Source organism: Apostichopus japonicus, chromosome 18 (assembly GCF_037975245.1).
Source record: "Apostichopus japonicus isolate 1M-3 chromosome 18, ASM3797524v1, whole genome shotgun sequence".
In the NCBI taxonomy this organism is placed as follows: Eukaryota; Metazoa; Echinodermata; class Holothuroidea; order Aspidochirotida; family Stichopodidae; genus Apostichopus; species Apostichopus japonicus.
In genome coordinates this window covers 18313982-18330383 of record NC_092578.1, presented here as the reverse complement: position 1 = coordinate 18330383, position 16402 = coordinate 18313982, and the positions used below count along the sequence as shown (strand labels likewise).

The 16402-nt window shown below is 35.0% G+C and overlaps 1 protein-coding gene across 3 annotated transcripts in view; it reads right to left on the bottom strand.

The window, feature by feature from the left end:
• The window catches only part of LOC139958657 (corticotropin-releasing factor receptor 2-like), a 186622-nt gene extending 170638 nt beyond the window's left edge, over positions 1 to 15984 (bottom strand). For all 3 annotated transcript variants that reach the window (XM_071955894.1, XM_071955897.1, XM_071955903.1), the window contains exon 1: positions 15121 to 15984. The gene's annotated coding sequence lies outside the window, so the exon portion shown is untranslated. The remainder of the gene's footprint in view (positions 1 to 15120) is intronic.
• Positions 15985 to 16402: the final 418 nt, after the last annotated feature.

The window sequence follows — 16402 nt, the reverse complement described above, 5'->3', positions numbered from 1 at the left end:
AATTTGCGCCTGATAATTTATAGATGATTTCCGAAGCGGTTGAACTGATGAAATAGAAAAAAAAAATCGATTGATAAATGATATTTTTGTCTATGGATGAGTGAGATTCGGTTTATGCCAGGAATTAGGTCTTTAATTACTAAAATTACCCCGGAAAGTATGTTTCCAGACGTAAAAGTTGATATATTCTGCGTACAAACCGAGTGTAGAAACTTCTTACTTGCTACGGCTATACTTAAAACGTCTACCCCAGATAAACATGTTCGTTTTCCCTGATGAATAACGGGCACATTCTTTGCATAGTGTTGGTACAAGTTGAATTCAAATCTTATACATATTATTTTGAGATTTGATTTTGGGAAAGAAGGGTTTAACTGCTTAAAGTAACAAGTTTATTTATTTGAGCATATACAATCAGACGTCTTTCAAATACGTCCCAAACCCCACCATCGCGCTCACGAAGCAATATTGTTCACAATACGACACACAATAACGCCAAATATTTTGTTTTGTCTTATTACATAAAATATGTTTTGAGTTTATATTTTTGATTTATTTTTATATATGTTTAGTATCAAGATTACATAGCTCTGAATACGATAATCCATTCACGGTTTGTCAATAGTTGTGGACTTGGAGACTATAGTAAGAGAGGAGTGAAGTAAATTCATGCAGTAATTGAACAAAGAAGAAAAAACACACATTTGTTTTATTTTTCTTTCCTATGTTGTAAAAGGGAAGTTTTACTTATTTTTGAAAGTTTACGCAATTCCAATTATTGGAGGATTCAATTTCCGAAACACCGGCGCTTTTCCCCCAGAGAAAATGACCACGAAATGGTATGTTCTTGCGCTATTTATAAATAATCAATGAATCAAGTTCTTAATGTTACCCAATTAAATGTTCCATTACCATTAAAAGATCAACCTTCCGATGCCTCAGCTTTTTACTTCCTTCAAGACCATTATTTTATCGTCTCTTTAAATAAAGGGTACAGCTGCAAATAATTGTTGAATCGACAGAGGTCTTTATATTTACAAGGCTTCTCTCTTGTTCCTGATATCGCAAAGAAATGATTGAATCAAACTTCATTCGTTGTACATGTGAAACACTTGGCATATATATAGTAAGACCTGTGGTTGATTGCATATTATACATCCCTGATATGTATGTATGTATTTTAGATCCTCCTGCAAGCATGAACTCGCGAAGATGCCACCATTGGCTTATCAAAGCCGCAAGCTGACAAAAGTCAGTCTCTTAGATTCATATTTAACGTCCATTATTATGAATTGTCAACAACTCTGTAACTGGACGACATATATACATTAATCTTGAAGTGACTCGAACTCGGGACCTTATGATTGAAAGGCACCGGCGTTAACCACTGAGCTAACACTCCCAAACATATATGTAACTAGTTCTCATACATATGAATGTATTATTAATTGTTTACACTTTCAAGACTGAGATGAAACGGCTGGACTACAAGGCAAAGGAAGACAAAACCAGGCATTCAAATGTTTCCGCAAATTGTTTCTTCGATCTGTAAAGAGGTATTAAAAATATAAGTAAAAGGTTTTTGAAGATTTTCTCAGTGAGATGTATTAATGACATACATTTCCACTTTTCCATAATTTACATTCATCTTGCAGCTACCGCTAACGTCTGTTTGTTTCATTGATTAAATGTTAATCATCTTATACAAACATTTTCTCTTTGAAATGAAAACGACTTGTCAGTTAACGAAATCAAGAGAATGAAGATGTTTGTGAAGCTGCTTTCTTATCTTGCTGTTTGGCTTTATCTGTTGCGGTGATTATTATGCATAATAAATATTTATCATCTGACTGGGAGAGTTATGAAATTATTCAAGGTAAGGACAACGTTGTATATATCATATGATAACCGTGTAGGTCTATGCGCTTTGTCATTAAAGGTTTTTTTTAGTTTAGTTGGTAGCTGGCTTTTAAACATAGGCGGCTTATGTTAAACCCAATCCGCGACATTCATTTATTTCCGATTAATTCTCATTTTCAGGTCAGGGTGAGTCGATGATTTTCGTTTTAAGGAAGGTGATGTTTGGGGTCGTGGAAAGTGGGCAAGTGAGGTTTCAGGGAAGTGGTTAACAACACCGTTGTATATATCATATTAAAACCACGTTTGACCTTTGTAAATTAACCCATGTGTTATTCACTTTAGTTGGTTCGACATTGGACATGCCTTTACGACGCAGGCATAAATTCCATCCACACCTATTCACCTGAGGAAGCTGAGGAATGGGGGGTGCAACTTAGTATTCATTATGGTGGCTAGATTTACTAATGTGGCGGAATCTACAATCACAAAGGCAATATTATTCATTTGCTAAGTTATTTTCATTTTTTATTTTATCACGATGGCTTGAAGAATAAAACCATATTGATAGCATTTTCGGCTGTATATAAAAAAAAAAAATTAAACTGGTAGGCCTCACTTTTAACGGACTATACCAAACAGAGACAAAGTGACAATCCAACGAAGAGTTAATAGCGGTCACGCCTTGACCAATGGAGTTAAGTGAAGTGTATAATATTGCAGGCTGTACTAACGAGAATAATTTTCCCAGGTTTCCTTTTTTCATACGTTGGTCCTCTCAATGCAATGTCTGATCTATGAGGATATTTTGACAAGTTGGAAGGTTATTACATGACGTTTGCGCGCTTCATCACGCATACTTACTGCCCAGGGGTTGATTCATCTCAGTAAAAAATGGTCGAATGAAGGCCCAGTACAGGGAGAAGGTGTTCTGAATTGATTCATTCACCAAAAACGGCAGAAATAAAACTGACACCTTTTAGCTACTTTTGGACAATTTTCAATTTTGTTTGAAGAAAGCCATCATGCAAAAAAATCCCATCTTAAGGACAACCAGATTTGTTTGTAATTCATTGATTGTAAATGAGGTGAACACCCACTAACGAGGCCTGACATTCATTTTGCAGTGAGATTATTAACCCTGCAGTTTTTTTCTTTCTTTCAGGTACCCCGATAGCTGTTTCATCATCAACAACACGTTTTCACATTACGTGCTTTATGGTGTGCGTGCTACATCAATATACGTTGCTGTATACTGCTCCATGCAAGGCACGATTCTCTCAGCTTAGCTCGTTTTTGAATTTTAAGCATGTTATATCAAACAACAAACAGTAAAGTCTAAGATTTAAGACATTTAAGAAAGGGGAAAGAGTAAAGCATTATCTAGTTCATGAAATCAATGTTGTTGTTTTGTTTTTACGGGTTTTTTCGTTTTTTCCCTCTCATTGCTAATCAATAATTTCATAGACGTTCAGTACAGGCTCATTAATTGTATTTTGTACATGAATGCGGATGCTGTCGGGCAGCTCCTCGAGTAAGATATTTGCTGCAACGCATTATATATTATCTCAATCTACTCGTAAACGGGAAGTATACTAGAGAATGAAATTAAGATCCGTAGCGATCATTCATATCATGTTATTCGTGTAAGAGCAGATTTTTGGAGATATTTTGGAGAAGATCCATCTTGTAGTTTCTACCTTGTCATACAAACAATTTTTAAAATGGAACATTTAATTAGAGTGGGTCGGACGGTGGGGGGGGGGGGGGGGTCTTTTCGTCGATTTCATTTAATCATGATATCTAAAAATATATCACCGTGATCTGCACTGTCGTCATGTTAAAACCGTTCAAGACGATTCGATATGATTTATTGTGCATTCATTTGTCACATCCAATCAGTTTGGATATTATTCCAAACCATCAATCCATGTCAATCTCGAAATTAAATTTCCTCGAACGTAGCAATAAGGTATTCGTCCCTTAATTCGTTATTTTATAACCAGTGATTTCCAAGTACTAAACGAAATATATTCAAACGACTTCCTTAATATAATCGCACACGCTGGAATAATTAGTTATTTACGAGTGCTAAGTTTATTTGTTGACCGTATTTCAAGAAGTTGTTAAGATACGTAGCACGGATACAAGAAAGTGACCCGTATATCGAGCATATTTAATATATATATATATATATATGTATATATATATATATATATATATATATATATATAGGGAAATATATACAACCACCACATACACTATCATGGTACCATAGGGCGGGCGGGGTAGGGGCAGTGGGGAGAGGAGGGGAGGGGAGAGAAGGTCACCTGACATCTACATCACCGTATACAACAAACAACATATTTAACAAATATCATTATATAACTCACTACACATATTAGCTTAAAAAGCTTAAACAGACTTTTACCATTAGCATAAAGTACGTATAAAATTGTGTCGGTATAGTACTTTAAACACTCTTACTTTATGTTAAGGTATATCTATCTTATTGTTTAATAAACAAAAAGGACACCGACGGGTCATGGATATGTAATGGCGATTTTGAGAAATTTATAGGAACCATTAACAGAATTATACAATCCATAGGCCAGGAATAAATCGATCTTTTATATCTGCTCTACTTTCTGATTGGATAAAGTTTTGTATTGACTGCAAAATCGTCAGCAATAAAACTGCGATGAAAACTTCCAATGAAAAAGTGATAAAACGTTCTTGGCCACGGCTTGGAGAGATCATGTCGACGTAAAAACCACATTTTATTAGAGGATTTGAATCCAACGATCGAACGTAAAATCTTTTGATCGATTCGTTAATAACTCACTCGAAAGTTGAATGTACATCGGTCTTACCATGCTTGGGTATATATATCAACACTGCGGATCTTCATTATACCAGTCCCTTGGTTGTTTATAGGAACCATCAAACATCTTTCGATGAAGAAATGTTAATCAGATTTTTCCTCTCGTCTTCACCACCTTAATTAGACCATAGGACGAATCGATTGTTGTAGTACGTCATTTGATACGCAATCATGCGAGTATGATTGTCGCTTCTTCCAACTAACCACACGTGCCCTGGCATAGTTATCCCTACACACCTAGCATCTATACCACTGAACGAGAACATTACTTGAAAACTGTCGATTTTATCAGGCTAGAAATGTTATAGTTTTTTCTTGGTTTATATGAAATTATCCGACCCATGGGACTGAGCGAAAAAAAAAAAAATTAGAACAGGAAACACCCAAATTGGACGCTGATATGCCATGCGCGAAAAGAATGGATTTGCCCATTGGGAGCTTATGCACTTAAAAAGGAACGCCAACGGGAACAAATTTTGGAATTGCTTCAACACAAAATATCGATTGAATTTCGGCTGACTGGTTGGGCATAATAGGTTAATAGACCTGTTGCCCATGACACACATTTTTTTCTTCTTCAAATGACAACAACCTTATCCTACAGGTATTGGAACATGAAGAAATTCACGCCCGTGGAATGTGTATGTTTAGTACAAAATAAAGATAAGATAGTTGTTTCTTTTATTATAAAGTGTGTAAACATTGTCAAATTGGTTAGCCTAGAAATGCAATCGCTTATGAAAGACAAAAAAACGCTCTCATATATGGAATAGGGACTTAATTAGTGTATGCAAATTAGAAAAGGAGAAACATGCTTTAGGCTTTCGCATAACCAAATTGTTACTGCGAGATGTATACTGTTTAAATAAATGAATTTATGCCTTGCTAGGCTGGTAATTTTCAATTATATATTGATTGTATTTATGATTTAATTATGAGATGCATAACAAATTTCGACAAAGGGGAATTAACGGTGTCGCTATAATTATTATACTCTGAACATGGATCGATAGTTTCATCAGTAAGACTAGGAAAGTATCCGCCAAATGGAATTTTAAGCACGAGGTTTTAGTATCGCTATCAATGAACAATTATTCTCTAATTAGTTCGTTATAATTAAGTTTCTTATCAACCGAGGATGTAAGACTTCTGAAAGAAAATCTTTTCCAATATCATGGCTGATCAAGTTTTCTACCTCCAATCCTGAGAATATTTTACTCTTATAAGTTTGTGATTTAAAAATACAGAATTCTATATTTGACATATGTTTTGCTGTTTGGCAACTACACATCTGGCTTATAACATATTTATATATATGATGGAAATACAGATTAAGTTTTGTTTTCTATCTACGCTAGTGAAATAGGAGTACACTGTGGCTGTGATAACCAAATACAATCCTGAATTAATTCATAACATTCTACTGCTACATAAGATCACCTATATTATATTCGGTAGCTGTTATTTAACGTCAACAGATGTTACAATTTTTTGGTTTAGAATATCACAGATAGTTAAAATACAACAGTGCAGTGAGTCAATTACGTTACGTGCTAATTAAAATCGTCGTTGTGTTATTGTACTTGCGTTTCTTTGTTTCGATTTCTTTGTTCTAATGGACGGCGCGGTATAGATCAAAGGTACCTCAAATATTGAAGTATGAAAACAACTTTATGCCGCTGCCTTCTCATGGTATACGCATGATACTCGCATTGTAGAGTATTGGTATATGTGATCAAAACAGCGGATGAATGCACGGTAACCGGTCACCAATATGATGGATTTCTCGACCATGCATGTCCTACTATATGAAATGACAATTCAATGGTTTATCTCGCATAAAATAAGTAAACCAAGGAAAAGCCACATTCCTGTTACCTATTTGTATTCCATGTGTAGAAAAATGGGCAATTATTATTTTTGTCACATTGTCAATAATTTTCAATTTTGTTTTTATGCAAATTCCTGACAATATTGTCACCAGAAAATACAATAATGCTAAATAAAATGAATATATTACTTTGAACATGCGGTAAACATATTCTCTGCAAAATTCAATGTGACAGCAATTGACAATAGAGAAAGTTGTAAACAGTAATAAAGTTAATAAATTGTCTACGTCACGTGCAACTGTCGACAGGCACGTCTTCCAACTGCATTCGACTGCGAAAATTCAGACGTTTGATCGAAAGCTACCAATGTTTTTGAACCATGCATGTCACTGAAAATCTGTCAAAATCATACGGGTTTACTCATAAATTTGTGTCATAAAGTGGTGTTAAGATCCCTTGTAAAAGCAATGTGTATAATTCATGAATATATCTGAACATTATGATCAACAATTTTTACCAAGTTAGGGCAACAACAAAAAAGTTTCTAATAACTATAGAAATAAAATGGACAGCACGTTTTAACATGCGTTCTCATTTCAGCCAATTAACGCCTTACGTATACAAACTGCTCTTATTTGGGCATAAATTAATCTATGTTTGTATAACTATATATATATATATATATATATATATATTTATACCAACACAGAATTGATTACAATAACGAAACATCAGAATTGAGCTGACCCACGACAGTACCTCTTTAATCTTAGACGCATTTTCTTTTTGTGTGTAGTAATTTATGTAATGCATATTCCGAAACATTAAAGACCTCTCAAAGTCTACTTTTTTTCTTATAAAAACATGAATATGTGACATTCTTTTAAACTCATAAAATCAGACATTCAGAGAAGGATAAGACGTTCATGTTGCTCCATCATGTCAGTCAATGTCGATGAAGATTGTGAAGGCCTATTAAACTCCAATCTTAATTAACATTCCCTTGTAAAATTATTCGAATATTCCCACGTTGCCTGGTAATGGACGTGAACCGCCCTTCAATGCCCCGAAAGCAGAACAATCTCGGCAAATTTCCTTCATGTGAAGTGTCAGTAAATTCCCAATTCAAATTTGGCATAGGTGAGTGCGACATTGGGGCCCATTGAAATGACTCGCTTTAAAAATAAAATAAAAAATATAAATAAAACTTAACCACAGGTCCCGTTTTGTAGGATTGTCAACATGATGAATGGTTTGAAATATATTTTTGAATTATTAATTTTCTAGTATAGTTGCAGAATATTGACAAGTTGATCGTAGACTTAGGATTGAACAAAAATTAAAAGACATTCTTGTGAAGCACGTTGTATTAATGTTCTGTCATTATGACTTCGTAGTGTTTAAACTCCCAAGGCAATCTATTTTCCGTGGAATAAAGTGTGGTCTTATACTTTTCAAAGTTAACATTTTAACGGGCAACATGCGTTTGTCAAGTGAGAGTCAACGAGAGCTCCTATATACAACTTGTTAAGATACGGTAGAAGGAGATAAATTCAGTTCCCTTTGTTTTATTTGAGGGGGAGGGGGGGGGGTTGTTTCATAGGAACAGTCGATTATCATTTGAGGACTCAAAATGTTCAAACGCATAAATATCACGTTATAAACGTTATTTCGCTGAATTTCAACAGCAAGACTTCGCATGTTAATTTCTCCTCTTTTTTATTTTTTATTTTTTGATAAACACACTGAGATGAACTACACGACATACGATATACAGAAATGATAAGAAATGGAACAAATGGAATCAAACCTTTAAGAACCTGTACCGGAGCAGTCGAGGTAATATGGAACACGTCAATCACACCCCAAGATTCAGAGCTGTCAAAATTCACTAACGCAAAGAAGCATTCTGATAAGTCCATGTAAATGTTCATAGAATCATCAACCGGTTATACTCCAAGTAAGTTGCACGTGAAAGATTACAGGGTACTAGCTAGCCTGATGATTGGTAAGGACAACTTACTGTTCCTCCACATTCTCACATGGACACAAAGAAATTACATATATAGACTGAAGATATAAATATCGTATTGCAGAAAATATAATCTGAAGGCATTTCTAGGATATTCATCTAATTGTTCGCAATTTTTAATTATGACCAGTGTTTACTGCATGACTATGAACTCGTCGGAATCTGTAATGATGCGCTTTTCACCAATAGGCTAGTTATTATTTAATCTGACCTATAAGATATTTAAAAATGACAAAAGTGCAGTTTTCCAAACATGGTTAAGTAATTAAAAGCAACGATCCCTGAAAGATTGTATTTGTTGATTTAACGCCCAATCCATAAATGGCGTAACATAACACAGACTAAATTGTTACAGCATATGACTCACTATGGCAACAAGATAATTTGTTAACGCATGCAGGAACACGCGGGAGACCGTGACCATCCTAACGGGACCATATCAACAACGAACTTCGGCGTAATGAATATACATATGGATACGTATAATAGGTTCGCAGGGAATGATGTACTTATGGGTAAGTATATTATGTTCGTATGAAATGATGTACATATGGGTTAGTATATTATATTCGTATGAAATGATGTCGATATGGGTAAGTATATTAGGTTTGTATGAAATTATGTAAACATCGGTAAGTATTATCGTATGAAATGATGTACATATATGGGTTAGTATATTATATTCATATGAAATGATGTACATATGGTTAAGTATATTAGGTTTGTATGAAGATGATGTACATATGGTTAAGTATATTAGGTTCGTATGAAATGATGTACTGATGGGAAAGTGTATTATAGGTAAACATAAAATGATATGCTTATAGCTAAGTATATGATGTTAGTATAACATGATATATATATAGATAAGTATATTACGTTTGTATATAGAACGATGTACATATGGGTAAGTACATTAGGTTTGTATGGAATGATGTACATATAGGAAAGTGTATTATAGGTAAACATAAAATGATAGCTAATTATATGATGTTAGTATACAACGATATACGTATAGATCGGTATATTACGTTTGTTTATAGAATGATGTGTATGTTGGTAAGTATATATAAGGTTAGCATGAAATTACTACTGTCATGGAAATAACTGGGAAAAATAAGAATATATAAAGTTACCCGGAGTTTACATGATATTGTGATCGTATAATATTGTACTCTAGGAAGATGGAGTGCGTTTACTGCGGCCGGAGACAGTTGCTGGGTGGGTGGGTGGCTAGGGGAGTAAGGGAACTAAATATGATGTGTGATTCAAGATTCCATAGCAAAGTAACTCAACCTCAACAGATAATCATACAATAATTGTTTCTTCATCAGTGACCTTACAATAACAATTTAACCTTTTTGTATTACTTTATTTACTATCGTTTCCCGTTTATCATTGACATGGAATTATTTGTCATTAAAATAAGGCCACATCATATAAAACATTACAAAGGTTGGGCCTTGGTATACTTGCTTTAATTCCATTTTGCAAGATTAACATATTTATCCCACAAGGAGTGTCAGCTCAGTGGTTAACGCCGGTGCCTTCCAATCACAAGGTCCCGAGTTCGAGTCACTCCAAGATTAATGTATGTCGTCCAGTTACAGAGTTGTTGACAATTGACAATTCATAATCATGGACGTTAAATATGAATCTAAGAGACTGACTTCGGTCAGCTTGCGGCTTTGATAAGCCAATGATGGCTTCTTCGCGAGTTCCTGCTTGCAGGAGGATCTAAAATACATACATACATACACGTGAATTCCCAAGAAGCCGAACCGATGCCCATCTATACATAACAAGAGGCTGATCCAAAGAATTGCTGATCTCATACATTTCAAGGGTCAGTCAACACTTCTCAGTTTTGCAAGTCGGAGAGTAAATAGCAATACGACCACGATGACCTTTGACATACACTGTATCATAAAGACTACATGTGTACTAATGTTCCTATACCGACCATGTTTTGTCCAATTAGATAGCTCTGAAGCAGTGTGTCAAGCAAACGTTTGCAATTGAAGTATACAGTTTGGATAGAAAGTGATTTGGGTAAAAGAACATTCTTTAATAAAACCGGCTCCTCTAGTTAAAATTGATTAAAGGTTAAAGCACGGAAGATGTTGAAATAAATGCCTAGTTTGATATATTAAATTTAGGTGAGGGGTAACCACCTCAAGTTACCCAAAAATGTTTTCGGGTATACCAAAATCATGTCAGTAATAATTGCTATATGCCATAATATGAATAAGCATATCAATATTGATAATTTATCTAAGGCATATATTGCGTGTAACACTTTTCGCTCACATGTTGTCAAAGCCAATCATGACACAAACACAGAGAATTGACTACGTCGAAGCATTCTAAATGACGATAATAAAACATATTTTAAATTCCAATATGATTGCAAACTAAGCTGGTGTTTAAAAAACAACCTCGTTTAATTCTCTTTTGTTTATATCAGGACAACTTTCGGTTCCGATCTGTTCGAATCACCCTCCTATGCCAGTAGGTAATACCAATGGCGTTGACGAAGCACAGAACGGAGAGAATATTAAAAAAAATCAAATTGATTTACCTCTGCCACTATTGAAACAGCTTTGTGAATTGATTTTTCATTTATTAATTTAGTCCATAACATTTATAAATATTGTCAATTTTCAAATTACACATAATGTAAATTATCGGACTATACAGCTTGACTATAGTCCACCAATTTGTTTTCACTAATGAAGTAAGACCCGAGAGCTTTTGAAATGGTGTAATTTGCTTTGTACACTTATATTTGTGATTTCGTACTACTAATAGTAATAGTGCTATACTATTGAAAGCGTGTTGGTCAAGTGGGCGACGAAATGTTGAAACAATGAAATATATTAATTTCTGATTGCTGATTAACTTTCAGTCTGGCATCAAGTTCCTCAATTGGAATAACATTTTTTGAAATTCCCAGCCTGTAATTGCTAAATTAATTCAAATTTGTCGACCAAAAGACAAGTATAGGCTGTTTTAACAATGACTTTAATCAGAATGCCTCTAAATTAAACATAGTTTACTAAACAGCATGAATTCAAGCCATAGCGACATGTAACGAACATTGTGACATGCTGAATAAGATCATCAGAACTAATACAGACATAACCAATATCACTACGTGTCAGGAATTGTCACGGATGAATGTTAAAAACTGAAGGATACATCTCCAATAGCCTTTTAAAGAGTTCACTCTGTTTTGTCCCTCCTCTTGATAGTTAGTTTTCTTTCTCTCTCTCTTTACTTTTGAGCCTAAACAGAAATGGCGAAAGAATCCAGGTACCACGTCAATTATATGAATCCCCTATATAGGATCTCATTTAATGACTATCGCACGTGGTAACAAGACACACGGCATCTTTAAATCGCTTTCCGTTCTCAGCTATATAGGCAACACATTCTTTCAGATTTGGGGGGAATTTAGTCAAGACAGAATCTAGAAAATCTTTTAAATCTTTCATGGGTACAAATGATATTTAGAAGAAGAAAAAAAGGCCAGAATGATTTCATTGTTGGCCTAAATCTGTGACACACGCAACAACGACACTCCTGGAGAATGAAATCTCCGACGGCAGCATGGCAATTCTTTCTTATATGAGAAACAGACGATTGAAGTTATTTATAAACATCTGGCAGGTTGAATAAAAGAGAGGCGAAAAACTGCTTATCTTCTCAACGCATTTGCATCATCTAGAAGCTATATGTTTAATGGAAAAAGCCTTGGAATCTTCTTAATCTACACAGCTGTAGTCATTTATAACAGCTTTAGATTGAAAAGCATTGAAAGATGCTAACATAATCCAAAATACATTGAAGTGTGTTTTGGTTTTCCCGTGTACCAGACTGAACGCGTGATAGCGATAATACGTTCATAAATTAATAATTAAATAACCTTGGAACGTCTCCATAAGCCAAGGGTTATCTTAAGTTACTTGTCAGCTGTTAGACATTTTCCATACAATACATTCATTGCTTTAACAATGAGTCAATCAGACAATTCAATTATGAGAACAAATATGCAGTTTTCCCAATATGAATTGTGTCTTCTATAAGCTAAGGTTATTTTAAGTTACTATAGTCAGCTGTTAGACATATTCAATGCAATACAGTCATTGCTTTCACAATGAGACAATTCCATGCATGCTGAGGAGAAAAATGCAGGATTGCTATTATAAATTGTGTCTTGTCGGGTTACCGCAGCTTCGGTGCAATTATACATGACATAAATATTTACTATATTTACTACCTATTTCAGTGATTCTATCAGTTCGGCAGCTGGATTTTATATCCATTTGACGTCAGCTACAAAAAGTGTCGCAATTCTTTTCAAGAAAACTGGGAAAGATGTCTCTAAATAAGTTTTCTTACTGATTTTATCAATATAATTCAACTCCTGTTGATAAGATTTTCTATCACCATTTTCGTGAAGTTTTAACCTTATTCTGAATTTGTTGGGGCTAAGTTCCTCTATATATAGAGACAGTAGTATTAAAAGCCTCCCGGGGCTAGAAATAAAACCAAATAAAAAAGCAACACGATAATTGTTATTTAAAGCAGTGTAAAGTTTGCACTTAGGATGCGCAAACATGGGTAAACTTATATGGGTAAACATGGGTAGACCTTATCACGCGTTAATCTCGTGTATACCCAATATATAATAATCTCAAATAAATGTTTGATTTCAGCGATAAGTCATTCAATAAGCATTTTGTTTTTAAAGCTAACTGGCTTCTTGTTTTAAAAGCTGTATTAAAAAATAATTTTGTCGCCCTCGACACAATTTCCAGTTATTTTTTTTTTAACAAAAATATACATAAACGCATTTAAATTAATAAAATCAATTATATTTGTGGAATGAAGAGATCTAGAAAGTGTTGGTGTTTACCTCCAAAGAACATTCCTTTGTAGGAACTTGGGAATGACCTTATCCGGGATAAATTAATCAACACTTGACAATAAAAGAAAAATTGTTTATAGTTGTCAACACAACCTGACAGTATAAATATCAAGGCGTCATGCTAATTTCGACATTAAGGACGTAATAATACATACGTTCACGGAGTTCCAATAAAACATCTAACGCACTATTTATACTTTGTTTACTGTTAGGATGATTGGTATAAACGTTTCATTCATCTGTTTTCAACCAAGTTTTAGCTCAGTGGTTAACGCCGGTGCCTTTCAATCATAAGGTCCCGAGTTCGAGTCACTCCAAGATTAATGTATGTCGTCCAGTTACAGAGTTGTTGACAATTGACAATTCATAATCATGGACGTTAAATATGAATCTAAGAGACTGACTTCGGTCAGCTTGCGGCATTGATAAGCCAATAATGGCTTCTTCGCGAGTTCCTGCTTACAGGAGGATCTAAAATACATACATATAATACATACCTCCAGCTAAATGACGGCAACATTCCTACATTCAGCTTGCAGCTGGTATAAAGTATCTTTCGTAATATGTAGTAAAACTTTGCTTCAATGATTCACTTGCCGTGACATTAACATTAGAAATCTTTACCACCAGGAAACAATGGGGCCTTATTAGCTCCATAGCCACATAGGACCATTAACAGTAACATTGCCAAAGGGCCTTTAACAACTCCGTAGCCACAGAGCCATTAAACAGCCACTTAGGGCCATAAACAGCTCCATGACCACGTAGCCGGGTAGGGTCATTTATTGCTCCATAGCCACATTAGACCTTTAACAACTCCACTTACACATAGGGCCATTTGGCAGTTCCATAGGGCCTTTCACAGACCCATAGCCATAGGACCGTTGTATTGCAGTCCCATAGCCACATATAACAATTAACAGCTCCGTAGCTATATAATGAGGGCAGTTTACAGCTCATAGCCACTTAGTGAAATTCTGTTACTCTTTCATATTAGAACTATTGGAAACATTTCTCTTGTACAACACTGATGAAGTGAAACATCAACTTAAGTCCTGGATACAAATATGCTTGCGTTATTGTATATATTATTTAAAAAAAATGTGAATCTGACAATGTTTTGGGGAGGTCTCGTCTCGTAATTAAGTAAGTCAGATATTTGGTGTAATAGAAAGTTGGCAATTTATAGAGGTATACTTTTTAAAGAAAAGTCACCCAGGAAAGAACCTGGTCACGAAAATAACCAAACTAGCGAACGACTGATCCGCTCTCAGCCCCAGTCCCCTTGAATCGAGACTGTGACTGTGTGATCATCGTCGGGTGTGTATCACCATTTCCCTCGAAAGGGCACAGATAATACACATGATCTTAGCCAAAGGCCGAGAAGAGGTATACATTAAGTAATGGATTTTAATGGATTATGTGTTGTTGTTGGTTAGGCCTAATTTAGATATCGTATTGTTAACAACAACAAAAATATTAGATACATGTATAGTTCGAATATCTATTGTGAAAATAACGCAGAAATTGTTTTGTTATTGAAAAGTATAAAAGACATAAAAATAAAAGTTTTTCAGCTTACCCCAGTGTAATATAAAGACTAAAATCCGTTAGGTATCTGCTCACCATGGTAACAGCAACCCGATTTCGTCCATCGAACTTACATGTGAAAAGCTCAAAACTGTTTACAATATATAGTGAAGGTATACCTTTCCTTTCATTCGATGTCACGTGTGTCGAACGCTTTCCGCCGCTTCCTTCCCTCCAAGTTTCAATTAAACACTTGCAATTCTAATCAACCGTTTGCTCAACAAACAAGAAAAAAATCTCTCTCTAAAATTCCGTCAAGTAGATTTATCAATTGTATCCAAAATCCTTCGAACCACTCAATCTCATCGTTGCATACACATTGATGCACGACGAAAAGTTTTCACGGCTTCACAACTTATAACTGGGTTCTGTAATTCCACCGTAGTAATCCGGAGATTGTCCTTTTTGGGGGGCTCTCGGATAAATAAGACAGACATTAGAGAAGGCCACTTATAAACTCGCGAGTACACACTGAGTTTCCACCGACGACTGCTAGTGATAGAGCTGGGAGTTTGAAATACTGTAATGTTAAGGGGATGCACCGAACACGCATTGAGGTGATTGGTTCTCGCAACGGTGTAGGCTACTATCGATAGTGATAATGTTATACATAAAGCGATAGCTTTTGCCTACAAACGACGTTGATTGAGTGTGTGCAATCAATGCGCACAGACAAGGGGAAGTATCTTACCAAATTTGTTTTCAAATGAGACCGATCATCATAATCTGGACGTTGAGAAAACTTGGACACTCTACTTGACATTCTTCTATGGGCACGCAATGAATAGCAAAACCTGTCTCTCTTGTTCAAAGGTTGTTGTTGATAATGGAGCTTTCAGATTTCTCAGCAAACAAAGGGTGACACAATGTTTGGTCCTCGCAGATTTACACTGAACAAATATGTTGTTTTACACGACTCCGAGTTTAAGATATACGCCTAACACATATTCGATTCCAAATGTCCCATACAGTAGGCTTATATATATATATATATATATATATATATATATATATATATATATATATATATATATATATATATATATATATATATATATAAGCCTATTGTGTGAAATGGAAAATGAAACGCAACTACATAATGACCGGTCATACGGTAGAGAGAACTTTTGCAGAAACTTTTGGTTTTATTCAACCTTCTTCAGCCATTTACGCCTGTAGGTTACATATCGTTACACGTTTGTATACTACAAACTATGAGGTTATGCGTTGTAACTCTTGTGTTGGCGTTAAAAGGCAATTTCCTGTCCACAAGC